This window comes from Ascaphus truei, chromosome 2 (genome assembly GCF_040206685.1).
Source record: "Ascaphus truei isolate aAscTru1 chromosome 2, aAscTru1.hap1, whole genome shotgun sequence".
Taxonomy (NCBI): Eukaryota; Metazoa; Chordata; class Amphibia; order Anura; family Ascaphidae; genus Ascaphus; species Ascaphus truei.
Window position 1 is genome coordinate 332,953,890 of NC_134484.1, and position 18,461 is coordinate 332,972,350.

General features: G+C 43.0%; 1 protein-coding gene across 7 annotated transcripts in view; it reads left to right on the forward strand.

The window, feature by feature from the left end:
• POU6F2 (POU class 6 homeobox 2) overlaps window positions 1–18,461 on the forward strand; it is a 536,643-nt gene that overhangs the window by 445,282 nt on the left and 72,900 nt on the right. The gene's annotated exons all lie outside the window — the stretch shown is intronic.

An 18,461-nucleotide genomic window follows, 5' to 3' on the forward strand; every position in this document is an offset into this window, starting at 1 on the left:
ATATGAAGAAGATTAACCACACATATGAAGAAAGATCTTTGCAATGAAATGAATTTGGGTGGCAGTAAGAGCATGTGTGCTTAGTTTTGGAAAATGAGTTGCATGGAAGGGTTTTGGTTAAAGCAGGAATGATTGCAATATATAAATGTATCTCCACTTCCAAATGCATCTCTTTATTTTCACAATTACTAGAGATGCTTAATATATAACTTTTTTAGAAATGAAAAAATATATGTTAGTGTATTCTGCGGCTAAACCAGATAATAGTGTCATAGAAAACAATCCCTTTTTGTCTGTGTTTTAACAGTGATAATGTAAGTTAAAAGAAATACCTGTGAGATATGCAACTTTAAATCATGTCAATGCATTTTGCATATTTTTTTTTATTTGGAATAATGCCAATTATTAAAAATGACAAACTTTTTATTGATGTTAAACCTGGTTAATGTCACATTATATGCTTTAGTGAATACTGTGTTAATGTTAATGTCATGTTCAATAGGGTAACAGAGCTTTGTGAATCTAGACCAAAGCGGGTTAGTATGGTTACTCAGAGAATGTATTTGTTCGCTGTATATTTCAGTAGTTGCATTACTGTACATTAGGGATGACTATAGTACAGTACTTGTAGTTTCTGCTGAGATAAAATATATTCTAAATAATAGAGTATACTAAAAATACTGAGATAAAATCTTCTGGAAAAAAATATCTCAATACTTCAATATTCAATATTCAATACTGTGTTCAAAAGGCCGGTGGAAGGTTAGTAATAAAGTGACATCAGAGGTTTGTAAATAGAGATGGGTGACATTTTTGGGGGAAGATTTGGATAAGCTTCGGTTCGGCTGGTTCCTTTGATTATTCTGGATTTTTGTTTCTATCACTGATAATCCCTATGGCGGATTAATAAATCTGCGGTCGGATTACTATTAGTCCCCATTTAGATGAAATTTGAGGGGGGAGAGAGAGTGCGGATCTTTAACAATACGCAGTGCGGATTTCAGATTCAATATGGAATCTGAGTGCGGATTCTTAATAATCTATCCAGATTGTATCCAATGGCGGATTCGGATTAATCCACTCAGATTGTTTCATTTCCCCCCATCGGAATGGATTTTGAAGGGAAAGCATGGGAAATTCTGGGGAACGGATTTTGACAGTTCCGCCCATCTCTACTTGCAAGAACAGACTAATGTTAAAAAAAAGTTTTTACGCTGCAGATGCTTAAATAGGTAAAATGGACAGTAAGTGGTCTTTCAGCATGGAAGGAGTCTTATTGAAGTAATATCGCTTTAGTCCTGCCAATTCAGATGGTCTCCCCCTTGTGACATGCTGATGTGACTCCCTTCTCATGGTCTCCTGTTTCACATCATCAAAAGATTCGCCCACCTGGCAAACCATCAAAAAAATTGGCACGTTGGTAGGTCTGCTCCTTAGCAAATTTGGTCCTTTTATTTTAAAGATGCTACTACTTAAATGATGTTCTTGTTAATTACCTTGTCATGTTAAGTACTCTAATAAGCTCATCTGTGTAGGGATGACTTTACCTACTGTATAATTATGTGCTGGCATAATTTTAATTAAGCACATGTCATGTATATTACTGTTTATTGTAATGGAACATTTTTGGTGCCGTACAAATGATGATATACAAACTTAGACAGTGTACTAGTGACTACCCATCTATAGTGCATTGGGAAACTCAGGAGTTACAATTAAGTTAAACTACTGTACTTTCCATAACTAACTTCTGATTATGATTTTTTTTTTTTTTTACCCTTTTGGGCGCCCCATGATGAACCCTGAACGTCATGAGCCAGGTGCCCTTTGACATTCAGTGTACATCACGTTACTGTATAAATGCCAATTTTCTAGGGGGAGATGGCTTTTGTGAATGCAATCAGAACAGAAGTGGAGCCTCCTGCACTTCCATTCATGTCACTGGGTGCCAGTTGTACAAGCAATCACATGGTCACGACTCTGGAAGACTGGCACAACTCAAGAAGCAATCCCCCCTTACAGTGGCGGCAGCCTTAATTCTCCTGCAGCCGCCACCGCAATGTGCGGGCAGACGCGTCTGATTTGTTTGTTTTTCTGACGTGTGCCGCGCGTCACTGGTGCGCCAGTCACGCGTGCCAGCGTGCGTGCCAGAGTTCCGCCGGCATCCCGAAGATGGCCCGAAGATGGAGGTTGAAGGTGGGGTAGGCGCGGGGTAAGGCCCAGTGACTGTCCCTGCGTTGTGCATCAGGAGAAGCAGAGGCGGAGCAGCCAGGGGGTCGCGTGTCATGGACCGGAGGAGGGGAAGATGCGGGGAAGATGCGGCCAAGTTCGGCGCCAGCCGAAAAGAGCCACGGTAAATGTAAGAATTAAGCTGGCCGCAGCAGCAGATCCTGGGACCCTCTGCTTCCTGAGATACTTACCTTTCTAGTTAAAAGTGTTTATGCTTCCATTTGAGAAATAAAAATGATCGCCAAACTTTGCGGCTTCCTATTGGATGATACCGTTGGTCATTGTTACATTTCCAGGAAGTATAGCAGCAACTAATACAGTACTGTAAGTATCTTAGGAACTAGGGTTTCTCTCAGTTAAAAATAGCACGGTTCAGCTCTGGAGGTTACCTGTGTCCTAATTCTGTAAAGAAATCAATACATTATTATTAATATTCTTATTATTATTAATAATAATATGGGGGGAATTGCAACTTTAAAATGAACATTTATTATTACTTTTTTTCTCTTATAACATCAGTACAGATTTCAATCACATACCGGTAGTCCTCACTTTACGGCGTTCCACTTTCCGTCGGACGCATTTTCCGACAGCGGCTAATGCAATAAAAAACGCATTATCTGCCGCAAGTTTCGCGTATCCGACGGAAATCGCCACCGGTTAACATTGGTCCCGCTTTCCGACAATCTGCTATCCGACAGGGTTTTGCGGGACGCATTGTGTCGGATAAGCGTGGACTCACTGCACTTAAAGAAATACACTATGAAACATAGATCTTTATGTAAATAAATACTGTTTATTTTGTATTTGTTATTGGATAAAGAGCAATAAAAACTGTTTATTGCTTCTTCTTGTGGATACATGACTTGCTTTTTGCTGTATAAGTATAAGTAAACCACTTCAATTACATTTGCAACAGAGATCCAGTGAACGTTTCTATTGCATTGGAAATGTATGTGTACTACTGGAGGATTAAGAACACTTTTTATTCAAAAGCCTTAAACCGCCCTCATTTCCAAGTTATATACATATTTTCTTTTATACAGAAAACATTACAATTATGCAACAGTAATAGGTTACTGAAGGCATCCTGTCTAACTTAGCATTCTAATTACAAAGTATAATGACAAGCTATTCACACATCAGTATTAAATAAACATTGTTATTTGTTTTGCTTTAACAATTTTGAACCCGGGATTATTGTTTCATTTACGTACATATATGTAAACGGCGTTTGGACATTGATTTTAGTTTTTTTTGCTTTGCTTGATTCTCTTTAGCTAGCACAGATAGTAAACAAAGATACACCTAAAGCTGCACTACCCCCATTCAAGACCCAGAAAGATGCTGACCTTGTCATATTTATAGGGTGGGTGCAGAATTGTTCCATCACCATCCCGGGTGTTGAACGATGGAGCTTGTCAAAGTGAGACCATATCTAATGAATCATCTTATCGCAGGTGCACACCACACATATTAAAGGAGGATTGTATGAACAATGTGCCCTCTACAATAACCTTTCAATGTCTACTTTAACCCTTCTTTCAATCCCTTTCATCAAACGATCATCTTATGCAGCAGATCTTAAACTGAGTCTCTTCAAAAGCTTCTATGATTTCTGATCATATGGGATGTTGCCAAGAAAGAAACATTGGTGTAAAATACCTATAACCAACAGTCATTTCATCTGTTCACATAGGAAAATCATGATTTCTTATCTATGGCTTAGAAATAGATTACTTACATCAAGCAATGCCACTAGGATATTGTGATTTGTATTATTATTTTGTTTGACCAGATGATCCAACTTCTGTAGGCCATTGCTTTATTATGTAGCCGAGTCCCCTATCCTGCCTCTGGTGCGGGGATCGGTCTGGCTATCACCCGGAGCTCTGCGCGATCGGGAGATGGGGGCGGCCATTTTGTGAGATGGTCAGAGCGGCGAGGCGTGCATGCGCAGTAAGGAGTGCGGCAGCCATCTTAGGATGGCTCTGCATATGCAGCCGCGGGACTACAAGTCCCAGAATCCCTAGAGGGAGGACTGCACCATGGAACTGTCCCAGCCAATGGGATGCGAGCAGTTGGGGGAACAGGATATCCTTACGCGAGTCAGTCCTGAGCCAGGAGCCAAGGGAGAAGGTAGTGCTTCTTGGGCTAGGCCTAGAATTTGCCACTAGGCCCCAGTTAGGCCTTGAGACACGCATAAAGAAGTGTTGCAGGGAAGGCCCCAGATAGGGATTCTCCCCATTGTTATTAGTACTGCACTGGTGACCGGGTGGCCTCACGGCACCATGCGGCCTGGGAACAGGTCACAGGATCCAGAGACATTGTGTGAGACTGTTCAACTGGAGCTCACACTGCGAGGACGATCAGGAACCTTTAGGAGAGAGGGGGTTTGTATTGGAGGCCCTGCTACGTGGGAACCGCTCCAACACACCACGCCAAGCAGCACCTGGGTACTAGAGTACCCAGACAGGTACCCAACGTGCACCTACATCTACAGGGGGTAGCTCTATCTGACATTTGGGTGGGATTGCTTGGACAGGACACCACGGGTTAGTGGTGCCACAGCACCCTCAGAACTTTGGGGGAACCACCACGTGTTGGGTGACTGGGTTTATACTGTGGGTACCGGTTATTGTATGTTATCTGTGTTTGTATGTGTGTACAGTAAAGCTTAGTTATATACATTGTGTGGTGTATTACTTATTACTGTATCGGTTCCTGTGAGGGGTTATCCCACAAACGCTGGAATCCCTCATAGGTGGAGGCGCTGCACGCAAGGAGAAAGAGCTCACCCCAGGCTCCCAGAGGTGAAGGCTTAGGTTGCGCTGTAGTGCCAGCGACGCAACATCGTGACAAAACAAATGTATTGCCGCCGTCGCGTGTGCTTATAGTAGAAGTGACACGATGGCGCAATGGAGCAACGGCTTGGTCGCGATCGCTGGAACTGAAGTCAATTTGATTTTTCCAGCAACCACAGCGTGACATCACCGTCGCTGTCGCTGGCGATGGCACTATAAGCACAGCCTTAGGCCTCCTGTGAGGTATAGACAGGTACAGCAGCACTTGTAGTTGCCCACATAGTTCCCTTAGACATAGGGAAAGGGGGCTCATTTAGAACACCCAATAATATTAATGTGAAAGTATACAGCAACTTTTATTCATTATATCTTGTAGACATAATAATCCTAGGAGTGCATTTTTAGTTCACAAGTCCACTTTGCATGTATTATTATTACTTACTTGCAGCAAAGTAAATAGCAGCACAGAAACATAAAATGACCTGCTCAAGTGCTCCTGCAGATGGATCTGCTCAAGAAACTAAACCCACAAATTTGTACATACTATACAAAAGTACAACACCGTAAGCACTAAACCAAATTTCCTGAATGTACAGTATACCATAAACATCAGAGTTCCATTTCCTGTCCAAGAAAAGAGTATATTACATATGCACAATGGGTTGCCCTACATACTGGTCGATATTATCTAAGAGATTATATTCCATAAGACACTTTCCAGCGCCAGAAAACAGTGTATGGCCCATACAAGTGAATAGCAGCGCTTAGTTAGCATAAGCCATTGTCATTTATCCAGCTATTATTCTGACACAAGATTTCATTTAAAAAAAATTCATAAACTTGTCTAGATCCAAATAATAATTATGATAGACGGTGGTATTGCATTGGCTCCAGTGGAAATTAAAATGTGTTGAAGGATTTTATAGGTTTTAATGGAACTCTCATAAGAGAGCTACATACAGTAATTGTAGAAAACAAATCAGCTTCAAAGGCCAGTTGTAGGTGTAACTAAATCTGAAGGAAAGGCTTGTAAGATATCAGAAGCTTATGTAAGACTAAACTACACCGATCAAGAAGTTTCATACAGTTTTTTGTTAAATAGGTATTATCAACTATAACAAACGTATTGATTTTCTAGAGCAGTAGCCAGTAGTGGTTTGCCTTAATTTAGCTTCCTTAAAATAATAAACTAAAACAAACGAACCTGACACAAAAGAGCTTTCATATATTAACACCAAGGCCTATATCAACGCCAGAAGACATCTTATGGCGTGTTCAAATGAATGATCTGTAAGGTGTCTCTTTCCATGGATCAGCACCGCTTAGTAAATATAGCGCGAGATGTCACATACTGCATTCTCAACATGATGCCTGTAATGTCAGACGTGGGGCCATTGACTTGTTTCTGAAGCTTAAAGTACTAGTCCAAAACAATTTCTGTATTATCTTTTTTCATGATCACATACTTCACTGTCAAAATTTGTTGAATATTTTTATGGCAACTCTTCAGGAGGATTTCCATTGTGATTGACGAAAAACTGCGTTTTAACAGATGCGATCTCTACAGTTTTACAATGGGCGAAGTATTCATCTCACTATTATTTATGAGCCCAAAAGCCGCTGTAGGTTTTCTAACATTGTCCTTGCACATTTCACAGATAAGTTGATCACATAGACGGTGTGGTGGCTGAATGTTTTTACTTCTTTGCAACATAATACTGCCATTTATATTTAAGTGGCACTACCCCTTTTACGTTTAGATTTTGTTCATCGATAGAAACGTGCGCCATTTTATATATGTATTTTACAAATAGCAAGTTTATCTGCCCATTTTAAAAAGCTAATGCTGACAACAAGTACATTAATTCTGTGATTTCTTGTGAACCGGAATATGATTTATGATGTTGAAGACAATGGGCCAGATGCACTCTTCCCCCCTTCCCTCTCCCCCCTCTATCCTCCCCTTTCTCTTTCCCCCCTTCCCTTTCCCCATTCCCTGTCTCCCCCCTTCCCTCCCCCTTCCCTCTCCATCCTTCTCTTCCCCCCTCTTTCTTCCCCCCTCTCTTCCCTCCCTTCCTTCTCCCCCCATTTCTCTTCCCTCTCTCGGTCCTCCCTCTCTCTCCCCCCTCTCTCTCTCCCCCACTCTCTCTCCCCCACTCTCTCTTCCCCCCTCTATCTCCTCCCCTCTGTCTCCCCCCTCTCTCTCTCCCCCACCTCTCTCCCACCCCTCTCTCCTCCCCCTTCCCTCTCCCCTCTTTCTCTTCCCCCCTTCATTCTCCCCTCTCTCTCTTCCCCCCTTCCTTATCCTCCCCATCTTTCTCCACCCCCTCTCCCCCCTCCCTCTCTCCCCCCCTCCTTCTCTCTCTCTATCATGCCCCCCTTCCCTCTCCACCCTTCTCTTCCCCCTCTCGCTCTCCCTTAACTTAACGTCTTTGGTGCCATAACCGCCTGTTGTCATGCGAGCACTGTGGTAGCAGCTCCGAAGGATTAATGCTGCAGGGGGCCCCATTCAGAAGCAACTTTTGCTTGTTCATCCGCAACACTTGGGGACAGTAAGTCTTACTACATCCGACAGTACCTACCTCAGTACACAAAACTATTTGGGGGTAGTCGTGAAACTGCCATAGTACCGATCAGGGGAACTATAACACAGAAATGGGAAATTGGACTTTCTGTGCAATAGTGTGTCATTCACTCTTTCAGTTTAATTAAAAATCTCTTAACTAATCTAAGAACATTGTAAGGGGCTATAAGCAACACACACAGAATAGTGTTGCCAACTTAGCCCTGTTGGATGCAGCAGGCTGGTCCAGCCCAATTTTTATGGCTGTCTATTTTAGGTAGAAAAATGGCAGCATATTCCAAAATGCCTTGAAAAAAGGAGCAACCAAAGAAGCAGAATAGCATCCACATGGATCAATCTGACAATCTGAACAGCATAGGGAAAGCTTTCTAGAAGGTTTTAGATATAAAAATAGTCGCTAAGAGGGTGCCATATATTCACATTGGCCATATATAAAGAATGGGTTAAAAAAAAAAGTCAAAAGGGCAAATCCATATAATACCTAGTGACACCTCTAAAAAAATAGGGGGGGGGGGGAGATAAACATCTTGCTTTGAAAAATTGGCCCTGTGTGCAAGATTTAGGCCATTAACCAGCTTTCAGAGGGTTTTTATACACAATTAGCTGGTAAAGCCAAATAAATGAAGTGGTTTTGTTGATCCAATTAGTTAATAGAATGAGTGCTTTGCTTCTCATTATTCTGATGAAGGGGGCACGTATTTGCTTTCGGAGCTACTTGATGGTAAATGGTGCTAATGAGGCCTGATGGATTTTGTGCTCCTAACAAGACTCACAGCAGAGAGAGTGATTGCACTGGAAATAGATTTGATGGGATGCAGTGGCCTTTGTAGTGTCTCTTGTGCTGACACTCTGTGACATAATCAGGTCACAGAGCCGGTCAAAGCCATCAGTGAAAGCTATCTCTGCCTCCCTCATTATTAAGGTACATTATTTAGTTGTAGGCCATAAACAAACTGCTACAGGCTTTTCTTTTCCTTTTCTTTTGTGACGCATCAACTCTCATGAACAGGGGTTAATGAAATACAAATGTTTGTCTTTCAATAGCGCCGTAATTAATGGAATGTATGAAGCCCCCTATTCAAAATCAGTGGAGGTTCAAAATTAGACGAATGCATTGAACAAGGAAATATATAAATAATTCAAAGGAAATCGACATACAACATACTAATAATAGGCTAATGTTGACCCCCTGTTATCTTCTGGACAAATTCAATGTAGGGCTTTCTATTCTGCAACTGTTATTTTCTGCTAGCCCATTTGACCAGTTTCCTGTTATGATTACTCTATTATGCTACACAATGGTGGAACAAGGGAAATAATCAATTGTTTAATGTGTAGTGCAGATATTCAGATAATTTCACTACAGGTCTCCTGCATTGCTGCAGACATTTAACTCAAATTGTGACTAAAAAGAAGCCGTTTAACAATTTAAATGTTCCATGTTTAAAATGGGCAGGTAGGGATAAAGGTAGAGCACCTCCTCAGAGACCCCTAAGAAAAACACTTTGCAATTCATTTCAAAATAAACCAAACCAGCCAAAGCTTTGCTTCTAGCAGGATTAGATTTGTTTAAGAAAGCCAATTGGATTGTTAAATGCACACACAGCCCCTGTAAACTCAGAACCCAAACCCACCATATCATATATATTTGTGTCAAAAAGGAGTACTACTGAGATTGTGTCCTCATGTATGGAACAAAAGACAGAGTCACAATGCTACATCCAATATAACGTATTATATAGTTAAAGACATATCTGTTTTTCTTTTCATAAGTGAGGGCCATTTAGTTACATTCTTTGGCCGAAGCATTATAAGCTTACAAACCCCGCCAAGGCATCCCCTCTTTGGCAAGTCCTGACACTACTGTACCCGCAATGTATTGTTAAATTAACAAAAGGTTGAATTTTGGGGTTGCACCTTTAAATGATTGTATCCCTAACAAACTGTTGGCTACACTTTCAGTCTAATATGATACAATGACAATGGTAAATGCTTTTAAATCCCCAAACCTGTAATGATTGTAAACAAATGTGTGCAGGAACAATATTTCCTTCATTCTATAACACCTGTGTGTCTTATACTTGTTGAATTACATGAAGCAACTGATTTAGAAGTAATTGGGTTATACCAAGTCTTCGGAATACGGCCCAGATTCACCAAACGGAATGAAGCATACTTACCTATAACTTGGGGCTCACCTAAATCACGCGCAAGTTCGGTAACTCCAGTGTCATTACAGGACATAGCAGTTTGTTAATCATGTTTTACTCCCGTGTAAAAGGTTGCAGTAATTGGATGTAAAAGAAGTAATTAGTGCCTCAATCATATTCATCCCATATTCACTAAGCAGTGCTGTGGTTATCGCTGGGTAGTAATGCTCTGTTATGGATTCAATTATTAATTTGCCCAGTTCTCAACAGGTGTGCTGGTCCTGAAGAATTGCACATCGGTTTTAAGTTGCAATCAGGGATTTAAAAACCAAAAAAATCATTAAATTAACTAAAGCAATTATCACAGAATAATACAAAACTTTCTTTAGTATCATTACTTCAAATCACTATACACATTGCCCAGAAATCCACATACACACTATATTAAAAAGAATACAACTCCGTAGTTGATTGTAAATAATAATAGTACAACATACTGTATGAAAGAAGTATTAATATCAATAATATTTATAGGTAGGCAGAGAAGGAAGATAATAATGAATCCTAAGGCATTCTGAATAGTTCTCAGTCTAATTTACAGTGTTTTGTATCTAGACATGCCAGCTACTATTACCTCACTTATAATCTACCTGCTGAAAGTACCCGGCATTGCTCAGGAATTCTAAGAAACCAACCTCTTCCCTCTCGTCTTCCACTCCTCCTTCCACCACCCTACCCCTTCTCTCTCCACCTCCCCCCCCCCATCTCTCTCTCTCCCATCACTTTGCTTGAATACCTTATGATATCCCCAGTTCTTCCCACCTCTCTCTCCTTCTCCAGCATTCTTACTTTCTCCTCACGTGCCAACTGAACTCCTAACTTTCTTTCTTCCTCTGCTTTCTCTGTAAACTTTATAGCTCATTGTGATGTCACCAGTATGATGTAATGTGCCAGATACTGTATATAGCCTATCAGGTACAAGACCCAGGGGCTTACTTGCTAAGACAAATTGTAATAACTCATAGAATTAAAAATACAATGTATCCAAACAGACAAGAACCCGATCCCTGATCTCAGGAACCATCATGCAACATTTGGTTCCGATATTTTAAGAGGTGTGCAAATGCAAACTAAACAGACAAACCACTTTCCAAAATATATGGTAGATGTGGTCCCACATGGATCCTAACGTTCCTATCAGCACCCCCTTTGGCGTGTTCGAGAGGATCCAAGCAATGACAGTCCCGTCTTCCTCTCCCCCCCCCCCCACCCCACTCTGGTTCTGGTGCCCCTGCCCTGGTTTGTAGTACCCTGAAGACACACATCTAGCACTTATGTTTACGTTATACAGTAGTTGCACTTTTGATCCTCTGTGGTTATAGTGTTGACAATTATCACTACACTAGTTGATATATTTTGACACATTGTTCCTTTGTATCAAACGTTGAGATTAATACCTTCAGGCTACACTTTTAGGCCTCGTTCAGGGTGCCAGAGGCAGGAGTTGGAGAGCGGGCGTTCGCGTGTGCGAGTGGCAGTCTACTGGGCGATGTGTGCACATCATCCACAGCAGACTTTTTCAAGAGTTGAGGAGGCGGGAGGAGGCGGGGCTACAGACAGCAACTTAGGGATCGAAGTTGCTGTCTTGAAATCATTATCAAGAATGATTTCATTGGCTGCCGAGGTACCAGTGACGCTGCTGCAGCTTCAAAAAACGACTTGGGTTGTTTATTGAAACTGTAGCAAGCGTCAACTCCGTACTTCGGAGACAGGGCAGCTGCTACCCTGACAACCACAATTAACTTTAAATACATTGTTTCGGACGGCCGCCCGCAAGTAAGCACGCCCTCCCTCCGAAGCCAGCATCCTGAACGAGGCCTTAGACCCTCACTTCAAAGACAGGATTAAATACTGGAAAAGGAGGAATGTCAGAGAGACAAGGCCAATGAAGGTTCACAGTGGGCAGCCTGAGTGGGCAGACATTCAACACAGAAACCAACAACATGCTGGTCATCATCACCACTTTCTTCCTCTCCGGCCTCAAGTCAAGTGGCTTTTGGTAGTGGTGGTGGTATGGGTAGGAGTAATGGTGGGGATGGCGGTAACAGTGACAGAAGCAGCAGACAGGGCCCATCACTAGAGGAAACGTTCCATCACTATGACATGGTTCGCACGAGTGCAGAAGCAGCAGAAACCTTTTAATATTACTAGTGCTATTGATATATTGGAGGTGCATATGGGTGATGTTATAACAGAACATGACCTGCTCTTGTAAAGGTGGCATTGGAGTGGCTGAGTTAGCCTCTGGTAAGTGGGATGTGAGATAGAGTGTTTAGTTTAGCTGGTGCAAATCACCAGACAAAACTGTCCCATGGTAGCAGTGAAAGACTCACTTTTATCAAGATGGAATCAACATGTAATTCCTCAAAAATATGCCCCCTGCACCCAGCATTCAAGAGGCTCAGGAGCAGAGTAATTACTAAGATTACTTCTGCCCATCTCCAGTAGCAGTGCCCATGGCAGAGATGTTGTCAATTAGCACCACAACTAGTATCAGTGGTGGTGCTGGCCAGTGTGTGGCATTTGCAGTTTTGCATTGGCACTGCGCTTGCCTTGTTGTGTTTATTAATATATGTATGTCCGACTGCTTAACCAGTTACTGTTCCATCTCTCAGTACCACACGGGTAGGATTAAGTGTCCCAAAAACGATGACATACTCCTTTATGAGATAATTGTGCTCATAATAATTAGTAATAACTTGAGAACACTATGTCAGCACTCTTTTATGTGTTAGATTTGTGGGAATCAATGCATTGTCCACTCCACTGCCACTAGCCACTGACTGACTCTAAATGAGTTGCGTAATTCAGTAAGAACAACAAGTATTTAACACAACCGGTCAGAGAAACAGACTGAAATAAACTACAATTAGCTAAGCTTTGCGGCTGCATAATTAGTCTCAGACTGACTTACCTGCCAGTTGCCACGGAGGCTGTTAATTGCCACTGTGTGCCTGCAATCACTGGCTTGTGTGTTTTGCTGTTCAGCAACCCACCACCACAAAATCTATCACCACCAGTGCCAACACCACACCACCATCCCTCATTATCATATTGCCAAATTGTGCAAATATGCCATCATTAATGAATGAGATTAGTTATATTTTATTTTGACCGACCATCTAGTGGGGGCCCAAACAAGCCAGCACACACATTGCAGTGCTATGCCAGACAATGACACACCATAACATTTATGGCATTTGGCAACTGGCACTGTTGGGCGGCCACCACCACCAGAGACCAATTATGTAACATCTAGGTTGGCGTTGGCACAGTGCTTGTCTTATTGTGTTTATGTATGTCCTAAACTGGTTGCTAAAAATATTTTTGCTATATATAATGTATATTTTTAATAATAATGGTAGAATTCCAGAAGTCTCTCCACCTCAACATAGGAGAGAGGAAACTGATGCTGTCTCTCACATTGGAGGAGCATTAAATTAAACTTCTGGATGCTGTATCAAGTGGTTTCTGTCAACTGTCATAGAATGGGGACTCCCAGAAAGCCCATAAGTCTTCATGAGACTGTCAGAGTCTTCCTTGACATCCTGCTCCCAGACACTGTTCCCTTATCTGTCCACCGGGTGTGCTGCTGTTTCTGTATGCTCTGGGGTTCCTCTTTCTGTCTGTCTCCTCTTGGTGCTCCTGTCCTCTTTCCTTATAGTTTCCTGTTCCTCCCTTGCCTTTGTTTTATGTCCTGACTCCTTATGCCCATGCCCATTCTTCTGCTTCTGTTCCATGTGGAGTCCTGATATTTATTAAAGGTCCTTGCCTATGTACTGGCTTATCCCCTGTCTGTTTCCGGCTTGTGAGTCCCTGGTTCCAGTTCATGCTCCTGCCTTCCTATTGCCGACCCCTTCCTGGACCCCGACGATCCTGCTTGCCGCCTGTCACCAAACCCTGCCTGGACACCTACGATCCTGCTTGCCGCTTGCCACCGAACCCTTCCTGAGACCCCGACGATCCTGCTTGCCACCTGCCACCGACCTCAGCATGTGACCCCAACAATCCTTGCCTTCCCTGATGTTCCATTCTCTTTCCCCCCTCGTGACACCGACTTAAGATGTCAATCCCACAACTTTTAGCCAATAATACTACTGTTCAGTGGCTACTGGCCAACAGTGATGTTCCTGCTCCTGGCATTAGCCAATTTAGCTATGTAAGACTAGGAAACAGTATTTCAAACTAGGGGAAGTCCCAATTAACATTGTGGTGTAGTTCCGGGCACTGGTACACTCCCATGTATATGGGAAGAGAACACCAATGCAGATTCTACTGTGACTGTTTAGAGTTGGCCTCACTTCCAGTGAGCTGAGTGGACTTTAACCCCCCCATTCGGATTATTTTACTTTTACCCTCCTTCCTTTACCTCCCTGATTGAGTGCACTGTATATTCTAGTTACAAGGAACTTCTTAATTATTAGTATATTTTATTCTTCGTTTATGTTGCTCTCTTTAATATTTGGTCCTTAAAAAACAATAGGATTACATGACCACTGATTAAACATTCATAAAATAATCGACTGCTTCAACAGCTACCCATGTAACATCTAGGTTGATAAACTTGACACATCATTTGGCAGCACTGTACACAGACAGAGCTCTGTCTGATTTGAGCGCACATAGTCAGAGGGAAGAGAGAGAAACATTAAAAAAACATTTTTATTGCTGACCCCCCAAAAATTATTGGAGATTAAGTGGGTTATTACTGACAGCCAGGTCATACAATTCTTCTTGATAATTAATTATAATAAGTTCAACTTGTGTTTTTTTCATGATTTACAATTTAATATAGGTTGAACTCGTTGTTTTTTTCTTATTCTTTGGTTTTTAACATATCCGCTACTAATAGTACTACTTCAGTGTTTTTGTAATACATCAACTAACTAGTGGCAGTTATAGTTATTAAATATGTCAGTGATTAAATGGCATTAAATGCAATTGGACATGGTGCATTTATTTTGAAAAAAAGGCCAATAACACATTGTTAATCATCATTAATGTAAAAAGTCACAACGTGTTGAAATTAATTAAATATGTCTATAATTGATGAATGAAAGTATATGCATTTTGGCATATTGCATGTTCATTTTTAAAAAAAGGCCATTAACATATACTGGAAAAAGGGGAAAAACTGCGCAAAAAACTAAAAAAAATTGGGGAAGAAAGGGAGAAAAGAGAGAAATTTCTAGTGTAGTAAGTTTGCAAAAACTCAAACACTTCTATTAAGATAGTAAGTACTGTGGTGCACTTACATGTAGTGCCTAGAACACAGGCATTGGTTCATTTATGTGAATCTCCTTCTTTGTCAATTGCCACTGAAGTAATTCTCTCACAGGGAAAGTCATGAAACACATTAAAAACAAAGAGTACAAATAGCGCAGTATGCAATATATAGCTTGCATGTTTAGATCAAAGTAACTCAAGGTGTTCACAATTGTACAGCTCATTTAGAGATTGATTTCTATCTTTTTAAACGAAAACCGCCAGATTCTCCCGTATCACGTGTGTATCCATCCGGTCCGTCACGTCTGATTCTGGTCTCAGACTCTCTCACTCATTACGTCTCTGTGACAGGGTAAATAAAAGCCACCAGCTATATGCCTGGAAAACCTATGTCTAGTCTGCAGTGCAGCACTGACTAGGTTAACTTCAGCTGGGAACCTCAGGACAATTAGTTGAATCCCAGCTGCCTAATCAAGGTGTGTTAAAACCCCAGGCTGTAGACACATGAGGCACATGAGGTTGGCTATTGAGGAGAGAGGAGTAAGCTACTGAAGAGATTACTGATACAAGGTCTGTTAGCAAAGTAGATGAATTATGAAATGTCTGTCCCCTGCATAGAAAAGGGTAGCTGCCTTATTTTTAGACTGTCTGCTAAAGAAAAACTGTTTTGTTTGGTCTGCTGAAGAAAAAGCCATTTTCTTTTGTTTGCTGATGAAAAGCCATTTTTGTTTTTGTGTGCTGTATATCTTTTAAGGCTAAATAAATAAGCCTTATCAAGAAACCCGCGTGTGTAGTTGCATGTACCCTGCAACATATGGTGTCAGAAGTGGGATTTTCAAAAGGCTCCTGCAGTTAAAGGGCCACACACACACACAAGAATGGAAGAAATGTTGAAAGAGTTTCTGTGCGAGCAGACCAGACAGCAGGGACAGTTAATGCAGGAGCAGGCCCGGCTGCAAGCGGAGAGAGATGAAAGACTACAGGCAGCACAAGTTGAGCGGATTGCCAAGCTGCTGACCCATTTCCAAGGGTCTGCCAGTCCAGAACTTGCACACAGACCCCCGATAATCCTGAGGAAAATGGCGCCGAACGAGGATCCAGAGCCTTTTTTACTGACATTTGAAAGAGTTGCCGAAGCTCAGGGCTGGGCTACAGATCGCTGGGCAACTGCTTTGGCCCCGCTTGTCATAGGAGAAGCCAAGGCCTCATATCAGGGTCTCCCAGCAGATCAGGCAATGGACTACCGACAAGTAAAAGCCGCCATACTGGATCGCTTAGGTCTGACCCCAGAGACCTATCGGCAGCAGTTCCGGAACATGAAGTACACCACTAAGATGAGACCCCGGGTCCTCGCTCAGCAATTATTTGACTTGTGTACGTGCTGGATACAACCCGAGGAGTGCACTAAGGAGGCAATTCTGGAGCAGGTGGTTTTGGAACAATTTCTACAAATAATACCCCCTTCCGCACGCTCGTGGGTAAAACACCACGCTGCTGAAACCCTAGCTTTGGGGGTCCGACTCGTGGAGAACTTCCTTGGGGCTGAGAAGCAGGCGAGTGTCCTGGACCCGACTCCACCGGCACTTGCGGACGCCCAAAGAGGGAGGTCGGATCAATGGGGAACCTACGGCCCGTCCATACGCAACCGCCAAGTCCAACGGAAGGAGCAGTCATTCCAGCAAGGACGGAGTCCAAATGCTGGTCCCCGCCGAGACCCTCATCTCCTTACGGATGTCGGCTCGTCGCAAAATGAGAGGAACTTCCGAGGACGTCGTCCACAGGACCCACCAGATGCCTGGTCTCCAGTAACCGGTCCAGCGGAGCGCTATCCACAGCCCCCTCCTGCGAGGAAACCCGCTCCATGTTCCGCCTGCGGATAACAAGGCCACCGGTATGTGGACTGTCCACAGATGGATTGTTCATTCAGCAGAACCGTCACCTCGGCCATTACTGGAGAAAATTACAAGCCCTGGCTACTTCCAGCCCTGATTGGGGGAAAAACCGCCCAGGCCCTTGTAGATTCGGGCTCTTGGAAAACTCTGGTCCTCCAGGAACTGTTACCGCCTAACGTGTGTTCTTTTCACTCCCCATGGAGCATAGAATGTATACATGGCGATGAAAAACGCTATCCGACGGCCAAAATCCAGCTACAGGTAAAAGGTCAGGAGGCTTACCTCGAAGTAGGAGTCGCTCCTTGGCTCCCTGCCTCCGTTGTGCTCGGTCGGGATTGGCCATTCTTTTCGGACCTAATGTCCCCAGTCTTTCACAAGGAGCCTCCTTCTAGGGCTCAGGAGAACCCTGGCAAACTGTTCCCCTTCTCGGCAGACCTTTTTCCCAGTAGACACCGGGTTCAAAAGACTCGGAAGCAAAGACGCTCTGACAAACAGGACTGGTTTCAGAAATCTGGGTCTCAAGGTGACCATTCTAGTAGTCAGAGGTCACAAGTGATTGCTGGGTATGGCCAGAGGGAGGGGGATATGGGCCCTGGAGATTTACCAGACCTGTACCTCCCTGACTTTCGCCAGAAGCAAAGGGAAGACCCAGTCCTTGCTAGACAGTATGACAAGGTGGTGAAAATTGATGACCAGATGTTAGATGCCCAGGGGGTGATAGTATTCCCCCAATTTGAGCTATCAAATGATATCCTGTATAGGGTGAATAGGCAGACACAAACAGGGGAGGTCACCAGACAGATATTGGTTCCCAAGGTGTTTATTAAATCTGTGTTCACTCTAGCCCATACTGTCCCTTGGGGTGGTCACCTGGGCAGGGATAAAACATTGGACCGTATTTCATCCCGATTCTATTGGCCAGGGATGCATAGTGATATTGCTAAGCTATGTGCGGCATGTCCGGAGTGCAGCTAACAAGTCCAAAAGGACAAAAACCAGCCCCTTTGGTTCCTCTACCCTTGGTGTCAGTTCCCTTTAATAGGATTGGGGTAGACTTGGTAGGACCTCTAGAACCTTCTGCGAAAGGACACAGGTTTATCCTTGTAATAGTTGATTATGCAACAAGATATCCTGAGGCGTTCCCCCTGAGAACAGCAACGGCGAAGCAAGTAGCCAACAAGTTGTTGGAACTGTTCTCACAGGTTGGACTTCCCCAGGTTATATTGACAGACCAAGGTACAAATTTCATGGCTAAACTGATGCAGGATGTCTTTAAATTACTAGAGGTCAAGTCTGTTCGGACATCGGTCTACCATCCACAGACTGACGGATTGGTGGAAAGATTTAACCGAACTCTAAAAGGGATGCTGAGGAAATTTGTAGATTCAGAGAAGAGAGCCTGGGATGAACTTCTCCCTTTTCTGCTGTTTGCAGTGCGGGAAGTTCCCCAGGCCTCCACGGGATTCTCTCCATTTGAATTGCTGTTTGGCCGCCAACCCCGGGGTATCCTAGACCT